Source organism: Lissotriton helveticus, chromosome 10 (assembly GCF_964261635.1).
Source record: "Lissotriton helveticus chromosome 10, aLisHel1.1, whole genome shotgun sequence".
In the NCBI taxonomy this organism is placed as follows: domain Eukaryota; kingdom Metazoa; phylum Chordata; class Amphibia; order Caudata; family Salamandridae; genus Lissotriton; species Lissotriton helveticus.
Genome location: NC_136071.1, coordinates 642,240,630 through 642,256,945, shown reverse-complemented (window position 1 = coordinate 642,256,945; position 16,316 = coordinate 642,240,630).

Here is a 16,316-nt window from a genome sequence, read left to right as displayed (position 1 = left end):
AAAAATGTATCATTATCCTGTATTCGTGGTACATTGGTATTCCTTGTACTTGACCAGAATCAAGAAAACGAAGAGGCTAGCATGAGTCACTAAGGGCCTTTTGTATCAAAATCCTCTTTTGCGATTCTCAAATAGCGATTTTGCAAATATCTATTTAAGAATCGCAAAATGCTATGTATGTAGGATTTGCAATAAATTTTGCGAATCCTACATATTCCTTAATTGCGAATCTCAAATTGCGATTCGCAATTAAGGAATACCTCCCCATTCATTGCTATGGGCCTAGAGACCCATAGGAATGAATGGGAAGACATTTTCAATTTGCGATTAGCAATTAGAGAATCGCAAATTGAGAATGCCATTTCAAGGGTGCAAGGGTGTCAAAAGGACACCTTGTTGCATGCCTGAAATAAGCATGGGTGCACATGCGACGCACATACATGCCCTAAGGGCATGTATGTGCTTCACATTGCACTTTGAGAAATGCAAAAAATAGCATTTTTCAAAGAAATCGCAACTTACCACCAACTTAAAGTTGGTGGTAATTTGCGATTCCTTAAGGCCAAATTGCACTGTTTTGCTGCTTCTTACATTGTATTTAAGGAATCACAAAATATGTGATTCCTTAAATGCAATCGCAAAATAAGGAATCGCAAATTTTGCTATTCCTTATTTTGCACGCAGATTTGACTTCATACATACCATTTAGCAAAATTGCAATCGCAAATGCCAAAATGATGCGAATTTCGGCATTTGCGATCACAATTTTGCTTGATACATATGGCCCTGAGGACCTGGAGTAAAATAATAGCAAAAACGGCAGAGGTCCCTAATTCCATTTACAGCAATGTTTTAACCAGTGGTATATTTAATCAAAGGACAAAAGAAAAAAATATATAATAGAAATAGTGATGCATTTGGTGCTAGTGCCAAAGTGCCCGGGCTCTCTTGTATGTGATACACAAAAGTGATGAAATGTGCACAACATGACTATCATGAAAACAATAATAGCACAACCCATCAATATCATAAAATGTAAAGGGTCTATGGTCAAAGTCAATGACTTTTCAATCCTTTCATAAAAGTTGGGATCATCATCAGGACTCTAGAGGTATGGGGAGCTGAGAATGAGGTGAAAATAGGAAACATGGAGACATCACAGTAATTTGGACAGTGGGAGGTGGGCAGTGAAAATTAGGCACGTTTAAATAGTGATAATGATCTCTTACTTACAAATGTAGAAGTAAAGAACACACTGTAAATGAAGAGACAAAGGTTGCATGGTTTCCATTTTTCAACTCTGACCCCCAAGGAATCGTGTTAACAGATCTAGAACCCTTTGCTCAGTCACTCGTGTTTTCTCAAACAAATATACAAGAGATGTTTACAAAATGTATTTAACCATCGTGATTCTTGTATAACATATATGCAATGCAATGATTAGTAGACAGAAGCAGACACGTGTGATTAGAAATATAAGGACAGTGAAAAGAATTAACGATTCCACCATCATGCTAAAACATTGTATATATTCTGGCATATACGTACTGTGTATAGTGTACTCCTACTTATGCATTCCCTAACCTAGATGTCTATGGTGGGTGTTCTGGCAAGAATCCACTACTGGATGATCTCAATCCCCATTACCTAAAGGCAAGGAATTTAGATCCCCGTCTTGGTCAAAGGTTGGACATCCATCCTCGCAGAGGGCAAACACGAATCAGCGGTGCTGTACCGCCGATGATAGCAATGTCCTCGCAATGACAGCAGAGTGCTCCTCTCATTACAGCACGGAAATGCACATGTATTTATAGCAGCATTCAATCAATCAATCAATCATAATACTTGTATAGCGCACTACTCACCCGGAAGGGTCTCAAGGCGCTTGGGGGAAGGGGTCCGCTACTGCTCGAATAGCCAGGTCTTGAGTTGACTCCTGAAGGCGAGATGGTCCTGGGTCAGCCGAAGGTGGATGGGGAGGGAGTTCCATGTCTTGGCCGCCAGGTAGGAGAAGGATCTGCCTCTGGCGGTGGCTCTTCGGATGCGTGGTACGGCGGTGAGGGCGAGGCTAGTAGATCGTAGCTGGCGGGTGGGCGTGTGGAAGGTCAGGCGGTCGTTGAGGTATTTGGGGCCCAGGTGGTGGAGAGACTTGTGTGCGTGGGTGAGGAGCCTGAACGTGATCCTCTTGTTTATGGGGAGCCAGTGCAGGTCCCTCAGGTGGCCGGAGATGTGGCTGCATCGGGGGATGTCCAGGATGAGTCGGGCGGAGGCGTTCTGGATGCGTTGGAGTCTTTTCTGTAGCTTGGCTGTGGTTCCGGCGTAGAGGGTGTTTCCGTAGTCCAGTCGGCTGGTGACGAGTGCCTGGGTGACCGTCTTCCTGGTTTCGGTCAGGATCCATCGGAAGATCTTGCGGAGCATGCGAAGGGTGTGAAAGCATGCTACCATGTCAAGGTTTCAGTTGAGCCAACATTGTTTACTGTCTTTGTGATAGCGCAGTCGCCTTATGGATGAATAATAAATGAAAATATTTGACAATGTATCTTCAGGCCTTGTACCGAATGTTCAAGGTGTCATGATAGTGTACTTACGAAGTGGAATTGTAAGCAAAGTGGATTCAGAGAAGCTAATTCTGCACTGTCACGTAAGCAAATATGTGTCTAAAGTCAGCATGTGGAAAAAGTAGGCAACTTTAGAAACACGTACATGTAAAATGGCAGTGTTTCTTCCAGGGCCTAACCTAGCCATGTGACAACCACTCCTCGGACATAAGTCAACCAAAAGCTATCTCATAATAAGAAAGCTATCCATAGCAAAGTGATTATAAAAAGGCGCTATGAACATCTAAAAAGTGTAAAAAAGGCAATCATACAATTAGAGAACGAAAGCATACAGAAAGGTAGTATAAAAAAAACCCATAAAAGCTAGTATAAAAATCAAATTAAAAAAGGAATTTAAGATGTAAAAAAAACCAGGCCAATCAAAATGCTCTCATCGAACGGAATAAGCCAATTGTTTATGTGTCCCAAGTGGTAGATCAAGCATTTCTGTTCCCAGCAGCTGCAGACAATGATCCCAAAGGCATCTCTCAGAGCAGGTTTATCAAGCAAATGTGTTCCCATCCATCCCCTCAGCGGCCGCTGAAGGAGTGACCACAGCTAATGGAAAGCCAGCAGAGCCAAGATTTAATTCACCAGGAACAGAAGAATCCCAGGAAGGCTCATAGAATATGTTCAAAAGTAACAGAATGTGCAGAGGGCAGCAATACAAATGGGCTTTTAAGGGTTCCAAAAATTATATACAAATGACTCTTCACTCGAGTTTCTGGATGCATAGCTGTGTTACAGTATTTCACATCATCAAAGTAGAAAATGCGCAATAAACAATGTAGAATCTCAAAGAAATTAATTAGAAATTAAACATGAAAATCTAGGAATGGCACTCTTACATTGTAGCCTTTATTTGGCTCAATCTGTTGGTGCCTCTAATAATTTCAAACAAAGTCGTTATATACAATGACACAAAATACTAAATTAGAAGAGCATGACAATTATGCTTGGATCAACGTAAGTGTGAGGTTTCTATTTGATGATTAGGCCAATGCGTTTCGTGATTAACGCATCCCTTCTACAGGGGCCACGGTAAAAAATGCAAAAAATCATAAAAAAATAGGTTGTATTAAAAGAAAAACAGTTATCAGATATACAACATTCAGGGATGAACTGGTGTATAACACACCATGACTGCACATATGCATGGCAACAAAGGAACAGTGTGAAGAATAGCACATCATAGAAATTACCTAGAAAAGAAAACCTAATGTACAGACCGGAAATGACCTCCTCATGTGACGTGACGAAGGAAAATTAAAACATGCACCAAATCACCAACCGAATGTGCGAACAGATAGTGTGAGTGCAGCTCCGCCACTCTCGAATGAACAACAGGAAATGACCAAAGTGTGAAAGCTAATGGCTTACATGGTATAAATCAAGATATTCTTCAATGAGAGATATGGATCCAATGTTACACTCTGTAAAAAGGAACAATAAAGTTCGCTATTCAAAAAGAACTATACTGGAATCATGCAAATGCTGTGGTGTCTTGCAAGTGAATTCCCATACCTCTCAGAACATAAATCAACTCCCCAGCACAGGGTGTGATCCCGCGACTTTCTCAAGGCTGTACTGACCAAGTACGTGTTTCTTCAATGTGGTGTTAATTCTGACCCACACAGGGGTTATGTTATGTATCACAGATGAGTCCAAAATTTGGGTCCTCCGATAAATGTGTTCTGGTTTTCTTCCAAGGACTGACACAATATCTCTCTAGCGTCGCAGAGTACAGCAAATCCTCTTGGCCTGCAGACCGAGTGCAGTGTGCGGTATCCAGTCTGTCTTGACACAGACTGGATACCCTGTGTGGGTCGGAATTAACACCACATTGAAAAAACACGTACTTGGACAGTATAGCCTTGAGAAAGTCGCGGGATCACACCCTGTAGCGACGAAACACATGTTGGTTGTGGCCAAGAACACCAGAATAAAGCATGAACAAGACAAAAGAAAGAAAGAATTGTGTATGTTCTGTGATTCTATTACTGTACTTGCGTTTTAACTTGGAGGGAAAACATATCTTACCTGATAGGTGTGCTGGGGAGTTGATTTGCGTTTGAGGCCTAGTGCTTAAATTTGTGGAGTTTAGTGTATCTCCACGCCCTTTACCACTGTAAGAATTAATTTTGAGAGAGAATACAATAAGTGTAACTCAATCCTGTGGCGCAATAATTCCCTATAAACACAAACCTCCGCTCGCCTTGAGGTTTTTGTCTGTCCAAGAGTCCTAGCTGTTGCCAGATCAGCGCTACAGGAGTAGCAAACTGAAATTCATTTTACCGTCCAGAAGAGGGAGGAGAAAGACAGCGCGAGGCCGCAGAGGAGGTGAGAGGCGCGGCCCCGGGACTGCGAGGAACAGCGTCAAGTCCATCAGCTGTTTCCTCTTCCCGCGTGAGCCGCGCCCCCTCCCAGTGCCCGCCCCCATCAAGGCGTCTATAACCTCTCGCGGCCCCCGCTTCGCGGGTGCCGCTCGCCTTGAGGTTTTTGTCTGTCCAAGAGTCCTAGCTGTTGCCAGATCAGCGCTACAGGAGTAGCAAACTGAAATTCATTTTACCGTCCAGAAGAGGGAGGAGAAAGACAGCGCGAGGCCGCAGAGGAGGTGAGAGGCGCGGCCCCGGGACTGCGAGGAACAGCGTCAAGTCCATCAGCTGTTTCCTCTTCCCGTGTGAGCCGCGCCCCCTCCCAGTGCCACGCCCCCTTTTACCTTACAGCGACTTAAGCAAGACCTGCAACGCGCATCGCGGGACGCGCGCGGGTCGCTGCCCGGGGCGAAGCCCGGGCCAAGGGCGGGCCCGTTGTTGCCCGTTAGTGCCCGGTGGAGACCGGACCGGGCCACCCCCCTTTCATCACTGAAACCTCACCCAACAGATAACACCATGCCACCGAAAACTAGGAGTACCTCAAAGACTAAATCCAAACATGCACAGGAGGTCGCCCAAATAACGGGTCCTATTGATTTATTCATCTCACGGACTCACGAGGCAATAAACCAGAGTATTGCCCTGATGGAAAAGAGAGTGTCATTAGATCTTATGAACGCGAATGCAAAACGATCTTCTTTAGGCGCCATAGCAAATGCCACTTCCCCTATTCATCTCAACTCACAAAATTGTTCCCTTCCCGTGACCCTGTCAGTTCCTGACACAAATACAGTGCCATCTATAGTGGATCTGTCTGTAACACAGTCCGAGTCTGATTTATCATTAGCTTCGGACGATTTGGAAGCAACCCCTGACCTAGAGATTCGTCAAACCCAGGAGGAAACCCAGATAAACGTTAACTTGTACCCTCAAGGAGAAAGGGAAGGAGCCATTCCCAAACAAAACAACACAACAGCTACTGAAAACATAGTAACCACTGTTCCCTGTTCAGATTATGCTCTAATCCATTCAAACTTCACAACGCAACAAAATGCATTATTTCCCCTCGCAACCAATCTACCTCACTTGGCAACTCCAAGCGAGGCCTCCGAAAATTTCTGCAGAACATGTAAAGTCACTTCACAAGTTCTGACAACAATAAAAGACCTCTTATTTCAACACCTGAAACCCATTCAACTTAGTATTAGAAACATAGAAGCTCAGTTGAATATAATCTCTGCAACACTCTTAGATACTAATACGCGCATAGAAGTAAAGGGCCAGCGAAATCCACCGCAGCAACCCAAAACGCAATTTCAAGCGCAACCACACAAAGTAGCACATTGCCCACACCCAACTACTTTACCTCAAAAAAGTCACAAACAAAACACTGCAAATCAAAATATGCCATCCACAACGCCCTTACCACAACGGAGCAAAAGCTCTGCTGTTCCAAATCAACAAACGCAAAACACAGACTCAGTCATTGCAGACACTCCAGGAACAGTGACAAATAATAATACCAGCAAAGTTTATCCGGGAAAAAAGCCAGTATCTCTTCCACTGAAACCAGCAGCCTCCCAGCCGCCTCCCGAGAATATCACCAAAAAACCACCAGCAACCAGACGTCCAGCCCATTTGCCCCCGGGAGCCACCCCCTACACAATAGTTCTTACAGGCGTACCGGAGTTAACTGATGATACGCCTGAAACTGCTTGGTCACTTAAAAACAAGGTCATGCAGTGGCTAAGTATCAACAGACCTCTGGAATCCCATCTTTCTGGAGGGATTTCCACAGTCCGTAGGGTAGTCTGGGTAGGCAAAACAACAAAAACAATCCACGGAGATTGTATTATAGTAACATGCAGAGACCCCTCCGCAGTGGACTACATTAGCGCCTGGCCCTCGCTGGAAAAAAAGGGGGGGATCGATGCTTGTCATCCTTCTTTCTTCTACCCCCCAGCGAGACAGTATCGCAATACCACCCCCTGGTCCTGGCATCAGATCTCCAAAGAACCATGGAACCAAGAGCCATGGGACCAGATGGAGTACACTTATGAACACGGAGGCAGAAATGGGCCGAGAGATCGACCGAGGCAATACTGGCAAGAAAGGCCCTATCAAACTTATGAAGGTTGGCAGGGCCTCCCAAAGCAAAACCGTTTTGACTGTCTAGAGATGGTCGATTGACCACTCAGGGAGGAATCTAGACATACAAAACCCATTACCACACCCCAACCAGCCAGCCCAACACAACACCTAACACCCTTAGAGCCCCCTCCTGATTATCACAGCAACCTATTCCAGAAATTGCTAACTATCAACTCAAATACCCCTACGAAAGTTATCTATACAACCTTTTCATCAGATGATGGAACTATTTCTGGCTTGTCTCATCAGCCAATTGCAGCTTCCAAAGTTCCAGCTGAACCCCCCCAGGCCAAACTACAACAATTATCAGGATCTCAGACGGCCAATATCCTGACAACATCACCACACACCTCGATGGACACCGCAAATCTGGATTTCTCCATCGCATACTGGAACATCGCAGGCTTAATCTCAAAAATAACATCGACCCTGTGGCTCGACACAGTAAAGCAACATCAGATTCTGTGTCTGCAAGAAACTTGGTGCACAATTCCACTACATCTTGCGGGCTACAAAACTCTCTTCACTCAAGCAGTACCTGGAAATATGGGCAGACCAAAAGGGGGGCTCACGACCTACATTGCCAATACCCTCCCCCTCAAAGTGAAATTATTAAAGGAGTCACCAACTTTTCAAATCATGCAAATCACGCAAACAACAGCACTCAAAGAAAACCAATTCATACTCATAAACTATTACAATAACCTAGGCACTTTGGAATGCAGGTCAAACCTAGAAGAGATAGCCGCATTTCTAACCTCATTGCAACACGACAATAAAATATCTTCAACTCATCTCATCTGGGGCGGCGACTTTAATTCCCCTTTATGCCCAAAACATAAAAACGGAAACTGTGGCCTCCAGAATGAACTTGGGAATCCCATCCCTCATTTCGCACATTCAATATGCGGTAACAAACTTAACGAAATCCTCTTCTCTTTAGATCTGGATTTTGTTAACGAACTAGTTGACCCGCAGCAGGATTACCTGCCCACTTTCCATGGGCGAGGCTGTTCCACAACTATTGATTACATAATAGCCTCAAACTCTTACAAAGGGCAACTAACGAATTATGAAATCGGGACAAACCCAATAAGTGATCACTATCCGCTTAGCGTGACGATCCACATGAAACAAGCAGGAGCATATTCCGTAAAGCCCAGTTCCCTTGATCAACGTTTACTGTCCATGAACAAACTGAATGGGTACACAATTAAATGGGCAAAGATCGACCCAGAAGAGATGACACAGAGGATCCTTGGAAAAACACACCATTGGCTATCCAAATGCATGTCTCCGGAGACGCCGCCGGAAGTAATTGTCAGATGCTTCCAAAATATCCAGGAAACAATAAGGGATGAGTTATTTGTCAACTTAAAAAACAAAATCAAGTCTCCCACCACGAGATGGTTTGACACCGCCTGCCGAAAGGCACTTACATCCCTAAAAGAAGCTTTGCGCAAGCCTATGAGAGACCCCCAGGAAATCTCTCACTTGAGGAAAAACTACAATTCAGCTCGGCAAGACCGTAAAAAACAGATCAAACGAGACCTTTGGCTACGTCTACATGACAGTGCTCAAAGGAAAGATAGCACTGCATTTTGGCAAACCATAAGATCACCTTTCTTGGCCAACAGCACTGACCTTGATCACCTTGACGTGGCAATAACGGAGGACGACTGGGTCTTCCATTTTGCAAAAATATTTGGAACATCATCAGATGCCGTACCAAACAATCCAACACATGAAGCCCGACCGGAGAAAAACAACATTTACCCGATCAAGATACGCTTTTCCCTTAATGAAATCACAAAAGCAATCAATGCTTCAAAAACTGGTAAGGCCCCTGGCCCCGACGGGGTCCCAATGGACCTGTTTCTCTATGACGTAGACTCTTGGTCAAAAATATTCACACGGGTCATGTCAGCAGTAGTTTCAACCGGTCTCTTTCATTCATGGTCAACCTCAATTTTATTACCCATCTTCAAAAAAGGCGACCGCAATGATCCTGCCTGCTACAGACCAATCTCCCTTCTGGATTCCATGGGCAAGATTGCAGGCCGACTACTCCTGGACCGACTACAGTCTTGGGCCCGGGAGAACAACATCATAACCGACCTGCAATACGGCTTCCAGAAGGGGCTTGGGACTGTGGAGCAGGCCCTCAACCTTGTTCTCCTGGCTGGAAAATATGCTCGCGCCAAAGAAGGTAACATCTTCCTTGTTTATGTCGATTTAAGCGCGGCATTCGACTGCGTCCAGCATGCGAAGCTTTGGCAATTACTATCAGACCTTGGTGTGGACCCCGCGATACTAACCTTCCTAAGAGAACTTTATACAAACGCTGAAGGTCGAGTACAATTCGGTACCAGTGGCGAACTGTCACGACCCTTTCAAATAACGAAGGGAGTAAGACAGGGATGTGTACTGGCTCCCTTCCTGTTCAATCTCTATACAAACGGGCTTGAACAGGCTATGCTGGAAGGGAGCCAGGATCTGCCCCAGATAAATCATCGCCCGATACCCACCCTCCTGTATGCTGACGATTCAGTAATCCTAGCACGGACCCTAAACCAACTTCAGCTACAACTCAACAAATATACAGTATTTATGGACTCACTCGGCCTCAAAATTAACATTAAGAAAACGTTTACAATGACAATCGGCCCCAGGACCAAAATCTCTAAACCCATAATGGTCAATAACAACAGACTAGAAAAAACTCCGGTCTACCCATACTTGGGCATCCTAGTGGATGACGCAATGACCTGGCAAAAGGCAATTGAAGCCAGAAACTTACATTTCCGCCGAGCAACCTCAGCACTAACTTCGTTCTCGAGGAAATTGGGAAAACCAGCACCACATGAACTTTTAACTATTTACTATGCAAAATGCCACAGTGTGGCTACTTACGGAGCGGGAGTTTGGGGTCACGGTCATATTGACCAGCTTCAGGTTACCGAAAACGCTTTTATAAAATACATCCTAGCTCTCCCCCAAAGCTCCCCGATATTAGCCTCACACCGGGAGCTTGGTATGGAATACATCATTGACACCATTCGCTGCCAGCCCATCTTACTGTGGCACCGAATATGGTGTAATCCTGAAAGCCATCTAACTCGCTCCCTTATCACTGACTGTTTAGGCTTGACAAATTGGCGGAAAATCCCGTGGCTAAACTACATACGTAACTTTTTTAAAGACCTGGATTGTGAACACTACTTCGACGAACCTCCCTCAGTTGAAGACATTTCTAAGAAACAACTAAAGCAAATGTGTTTGGGTCACCTGAGAGATCTCCGTAACCAGGCAGAGATTACCAAACCACAAAATGGAAAAATATGCGTACTGCAGCCTGGAAAAGTTATTCAGCCCTATTTGACATACTTTTTATCCAACTATGAAAAGTTCCTACTCACAAGATTACGTTTTGATGTTTTTTTCCGTCTGGTTTCATTCCCGGAAACGCAGAATTGGTCCCATAATCTGACGAGGTGCCCCTGTGACGGAGTCTCTACACAATCTACGATTCACGTCGTCCTTTTTTGTAAATAGTACAAAACAGCAAGGAAAACTTGGATCATTCCTGTTCTCCAATCCAGTGGACTCAGACAATCCTACCCAGCACTTTCCTACTTGCAATCCTTAAAATCGCCACATGAAGCCAAACTTATAGCGACATTCCTCAAAACAGTTATAACAACACGTCGCAACATTTCTAGCTAAAACAGCACTGTTATAAACTTATAAAAATTTCTCTATTGTCTTAAAATGCCATTTTTTATTATGACTCAACTTCTTTGTGATTTTACTATTTTTCCAACTCCTTGTACTAAAACTTTTAAATATGTACTTTTTATGATTATTCAAACTGATAATCGAATAAAAGTTGATGAAACAGAAACAGAACACAAACCTCTTCTTTTTTACCTCTCAGAACATGTGTGAAAATTGCACCACTGGAGCCTTGATGCCTCGTTCAAATGAAAACTTCCAATATCCTGCAGCAACAAGGAAGACCCTATTGTAAAACCACAAAAGTGCAGGTTGACGCTAAGAATGCACATGAACGAACCAAACTGAAAACACTGGAACTAGTCAGCCAGTTACCAGTAGACGTGTGTATTGAGCCTGCGTGAAGACGGAGTGCGTAGACAATGAAAAGACCCTCCAACTAGCAACCAGAATGTACAACCTAAGTTAGCAATTAAGGGGTCCGCCAGTATGTTTATGTCCAGAGGCTGAACGGTTTGCATTCCGAGGCGCAAGTCCAAGACACACAGGAAAGTGCACAGCAGACAGCAGAATACGGGCTGAATGCAGTGAAGCCTCAAAGACCGAAACGATAAGAACCGATCTTTATTCACTTCCTGAAGCAAGGGTGCACTAAAACATTGCACCATACATTCATGGCACAGGAGCACATGTGGTAGAGCAAGTTTTCTTCGATAATGAAATGGGCCTCCATTGCAGAGCAGGTAAACTAAATTCATTTAATTTCATTAAACTTTATTCGACAATTAAGTCATAAAAGTATACATAAAAAGAATTAAAATCCATTTAAATTCATACAATAAATATTAAAAAGGAATTAAACTACAGTAGACTATTGCCGAATATCAAATTACATTGTTTCAAATATGACTTAAAATCAATCTCATCAATGTACAGTTGTTCCAGGGGTATATTGCACAGGAGCTCAGATATAAATCTAAAACTTCATACGTCTGACCCTATTTGTTTTGAACGGATTACCCAGGCCCATTTTAAAAACTTAGCCACAGCAACAGCAATTGTAGGGGTTGGGTCTGTACAAAAAAATCTAAGAGCCTCTTCATGCCTATGTATCCCAAGCAATTTACATATAGGCTTGATCCACATCGTTCTGGGGGCAGTATACATGGGACAGAAGAAGAGGAAATGGCTTATTGACTCTTGAGCCTCCCCACACTTTGGGCATCTGTCGTTGCCATTTTTTCCTGCCCAATTTGCTGTGAAAGACCTCACTGGGAGGGTGCCAACTCTGAGCTGAAAATAGAGCTTGCGATCCAGCTGTTTCCCAATTATGTCCCAGTAAGGCTCCAGAGTCGGATGGGTATTAATATCCATAAAACGACCTGTCAGGTGCCGGGAGAGACCCTCTGACCTCTCTTCTGTAATTACCATCTCCCAATACTTTTTTTAAGAAGGGTTTTGGAGGGGAAAATAGCGTTTTCCGGGTCTGCCCACAGTTCCCTCATTCCCAATTTAAAAAGTAAAGACCGAATGGCCTTCAACCAGTGTATTTTTCGGGAGGAATCCTTAGTCATTATCTCCCTCAGACCCTGGGCATAGTGGCTTAGTTCTTCTGTTGTCCATATGCGGCGCCAGTAAAGTAGTGGCCGCAAAAGGGCGAGGTCCTGTACCGCCTTTTTTCCAAGGTCCCACAATAATGGTGTTAACGGGGTACTTGCGGGGACGCTAGTAGCTTTTCGCAGAAATTCGTTTTCTGCTAGCGTCAATTTCCCTAAATCTTCAAAACCCCAAAGTTCGGCTCCATAAAGGGCCGAACTTAGGACCTTCATCCCATATACCTCTAGTAGTGGGCTAATGGGCTTTGTCAATGAAGAACTGAATTTTTTCAGGAGAATGCCTGCCTGCTGGCGGTGTTTTAGAACTGCAATGTCTAATTGTCTAGACCACCCTAGATCTCTCTGGAGGGTAACCCCCAAATAAGTAAAGGCATCTACCCGCTCCAGCGGGGAGCCATTCATATGTATCGTCCCTCTAAAAGGCCTGGCAATCCCATGAACTTTAAGGCCAGTAAGGACCATAAATTTGGTTTTTGCCGTGTTTATTTCTAAGCTCCTATCGAGACAAAAGTCTTCATAGCGCCTAAGCGCTTGCTCCAGCCCACTGGGTGTTTTTGAAATGATGAGGGTATCGTCCGCAAACATGAGGATCGGGACCCGCTCACCAGACAACGCAGGGGCGTCGGTCGTGACCAGGGAGAGGAAATCCGCAACCCCGTTCACAAAGAGCGAGAACAGGGTCGGTGCCATGACGCAGCCCTGCCTCACTCCCCGCTCAAAAGGGATGGGTTCCGTGACCTCCCCCTGGCGACCCCCACCGGACCCGAGCGAACGTACCCTCATGCAAGCGGACAATCAAGCTCAACAGTTCATGTGGCATCCCCTGCCCCGCAAGAACTTCCCATAATATGTTTTGTGGCACCAGGTCGAAAGCCGCCTTTAAGTCAACAAAGACGGCAAACAAAGTACCCTTTTCCACGGTACACCAGTATAACATTATAAATCGAAAGACCTGGTCTATGGTACTTGTTTTTGGGCGGAAACTAGCCTGGAAGTGACTCAAAATATTGTCATTATCCATCCAGGTCTGGATTCTGCTCAAAACCATCCGTCCCATGATTTTTTGCATGCAGTCAATTAGACTTATTGGTCTATAATTGGCTGCGAGCGACTTGTCCCCCTTCTTATACACCGGCACTATTTCTGCCCCCTTCCAAGATTTAGGTACATCCATACCTTGTGCTACGGCGTTAGCCACATACAGAATGTAGACCCGCCATCGCCCTCTGTTACTTAGAAATAAATCTGCAGGGACACAATCCATGCCGGTAGCGCGACCCTCTGTGACTTGGTCCAAAGCCCTATCCCTTTCCCCTAAATTAAAAACAGGCTCCTCGTAGAAGGTATAATTAAAAGAACCTTCGCTGTTTTCAGATGCACTATTAACGTATTGGGGCTTGAAATAGTCAACCCATGACTTTCGGTCGACATTATTTTGGGGGTTCTCCCGGTGCCCTCCCCTATCCCATTTAAAAATGTCCCAAAAAAGTTTGGGATTCTTTGCGTTACACGCCGCTTTTAGATCCTGCCACATGCCTTCTTCCCATTCCCTTTTGGCTTTGTATTGCTTAAGCCTGTAGTTAGCTCGGGCCTGTTTTATTATACACATATCTTTAGATTTTAAGGCTTGGCCCAGCTCAACCCTGGCTTGGCGGCAAGATCCGTCGTACCATCTCTCAGATTTTTTAGTTTGTGTTTTTCTTTTTCCTGAGTTAGGTTTGCAGAAGTATGTTTTTAGTTTAGTGAAAAACCTATTGTGTAACTCCAACAGATGATTAGGGGGAGATCCATTCAGGTTGGCTGCCTCCATAGCCTCTAGGGCCCCTACCAGATCTTCCTCAAGATTATCAATAATATCCTGGAGATCTACAACTTGGCACCATTTAAGGTGGCGCTCATCATTTGCCAGGACTGAATCTGGAAGGGTATTACCCTCAGAGGGATCTTCCACTTTATGTATGCCCAGATTAAATATTGCGATCAGGGGATTGTGGTCACTCTCAATACGAGTCACTACCTCCATATCAAGGAGAGTGGACCACATCTTCAAAGGGACAAGTAAATAATCAATATTGCTTGCCCTGACGCCATTGTCGAAGGTTACTTTTCCCATTTTATCTGACAATGTGCGCCCATTGGCAGCTCGGACCTCATTTTCAATGCAAAGGCCCTTTAACTGTATTGCGGCCTCACTCCATTTTCTTATGGGTTTGGTGTCAAGCTGAGGAACTCCCCACCTGGCATCCTCGTCCTCTGTTAAATGTATGTCGTCCAAACCTAGGGGTTCAAAAGTGGTGTTAAAATCACCGGCAATTAGTGACAATATATTGGGGGGGGTCGCCTGAAGTAATTTATCCAGTTCCTCTACAACTTCAGATTTCTTTCCACCCTGTAGCCCCCTTACATAAACATAGTAAATATTAATTGCTAAGTTAGCAGGGAAACTAAACCTAACCCCAAGGATGTCATTACTTACAACTGGGAGCAACTGGGTTTGACATTTCAGAGACTGCCTAACCCACATCACTAAACCCCCCATAGGACAACCATGGCTTTTCTTAATAGCAGGCACAAAGAAATTCAGATATCCTACTCTAAACATGGGTTCAACCGTCCACACCTCTTGAAACAAACAAATGTCAATGTAGTCAATGAATTCTGTCCAAGCCTGGGAATTTAGTTTTGACCCCAGTCCCGCAACATTCCATGAGACGAAAGATGTATGACGTAGGGGACCATCAGGTGTTACGTCCAGTTCGCCCCTTAAGTGGGAGCTCCCTATGCCAGGATATACATTATTGTGCTTGCCCAAGAGGAGAACTACATTTGGACCCTCAGTAATGATGTCAGATATATTACTTTGGCCAACCTCAGCCTCCCCGTCTTCCCTAATTTTTAAAGTAGACACTTGTCCTGTCCTGGTCTCTGTCCCCTCCCTTGTAACCCCTGCTCTGCAACCCAGGGTAGACCTTTGTTATTCATACTGTCAATCACAGTCCCCTAGCCCCGACAAGGCCTGGAATCTGTTAAACAGCCTTATGTTCCCTAGTGGGCAAGGGTTTGATACAACTCCATGTGGGAACATATCCCTCTCGAAGGAAACCGGAGTCCGGGGGCCATAGAAATAAGCTAGGGGTAGAACGTGTGTCCCATTTGGCTGATCATTATGAGGCCAATTGCAGATGTAATTTACACATTTCTGGTCTCTAAAATTGATAACGATACAGTCTCCTGCCACCGTCTTGCAACCCCTGCCTATCCAATTAACTCTCCTGACCCCTATTATATCAGCTCACGTATTCACTAGCAGAGGGCGGTTCTTGTTAAGCCAGAAAATACATTTATGCTTTAGGTCTAGGTATGATTCTCGTTTTCCCTGAATTACTGGTGGAACCCCTACCAAGACTACCACAAAAGGGGCTGATTGGGGAGGGAGGTCAATGTAGGGTAAAGAAGGCTCATTGTGAGACCTGGGTAAAACAGGCAATTTTTGCTGTCTAACGTCCAACCTGTTAATGGCATCTTGATTACTATCTTTGCTTAATGGTGTCGCTCCCACCCCTGTATGGTTGAGTAGCTGGGGGAGATTTTTCAGAGCCAAAGAAGTTTGGGGCATCCCACCATCCTAGCAAACACTTCCCACCCCGGTCAGGGCAGGGGGTTGAGAGATAGTAGTATGCACCTTATCGGTAGCCAGGGGTGGCCCAACCCCCTGTCCTGAACCGGCACCACTATTGAGACCAGTTGAACCATGGGCTACAGGTGTTTTCGCCCGGGCAGTGTAGCCACTGTGCCTTGGTCCTGCCTGTTTCTGAGCTGTTACCAAATTCAGTTCAAGGCAC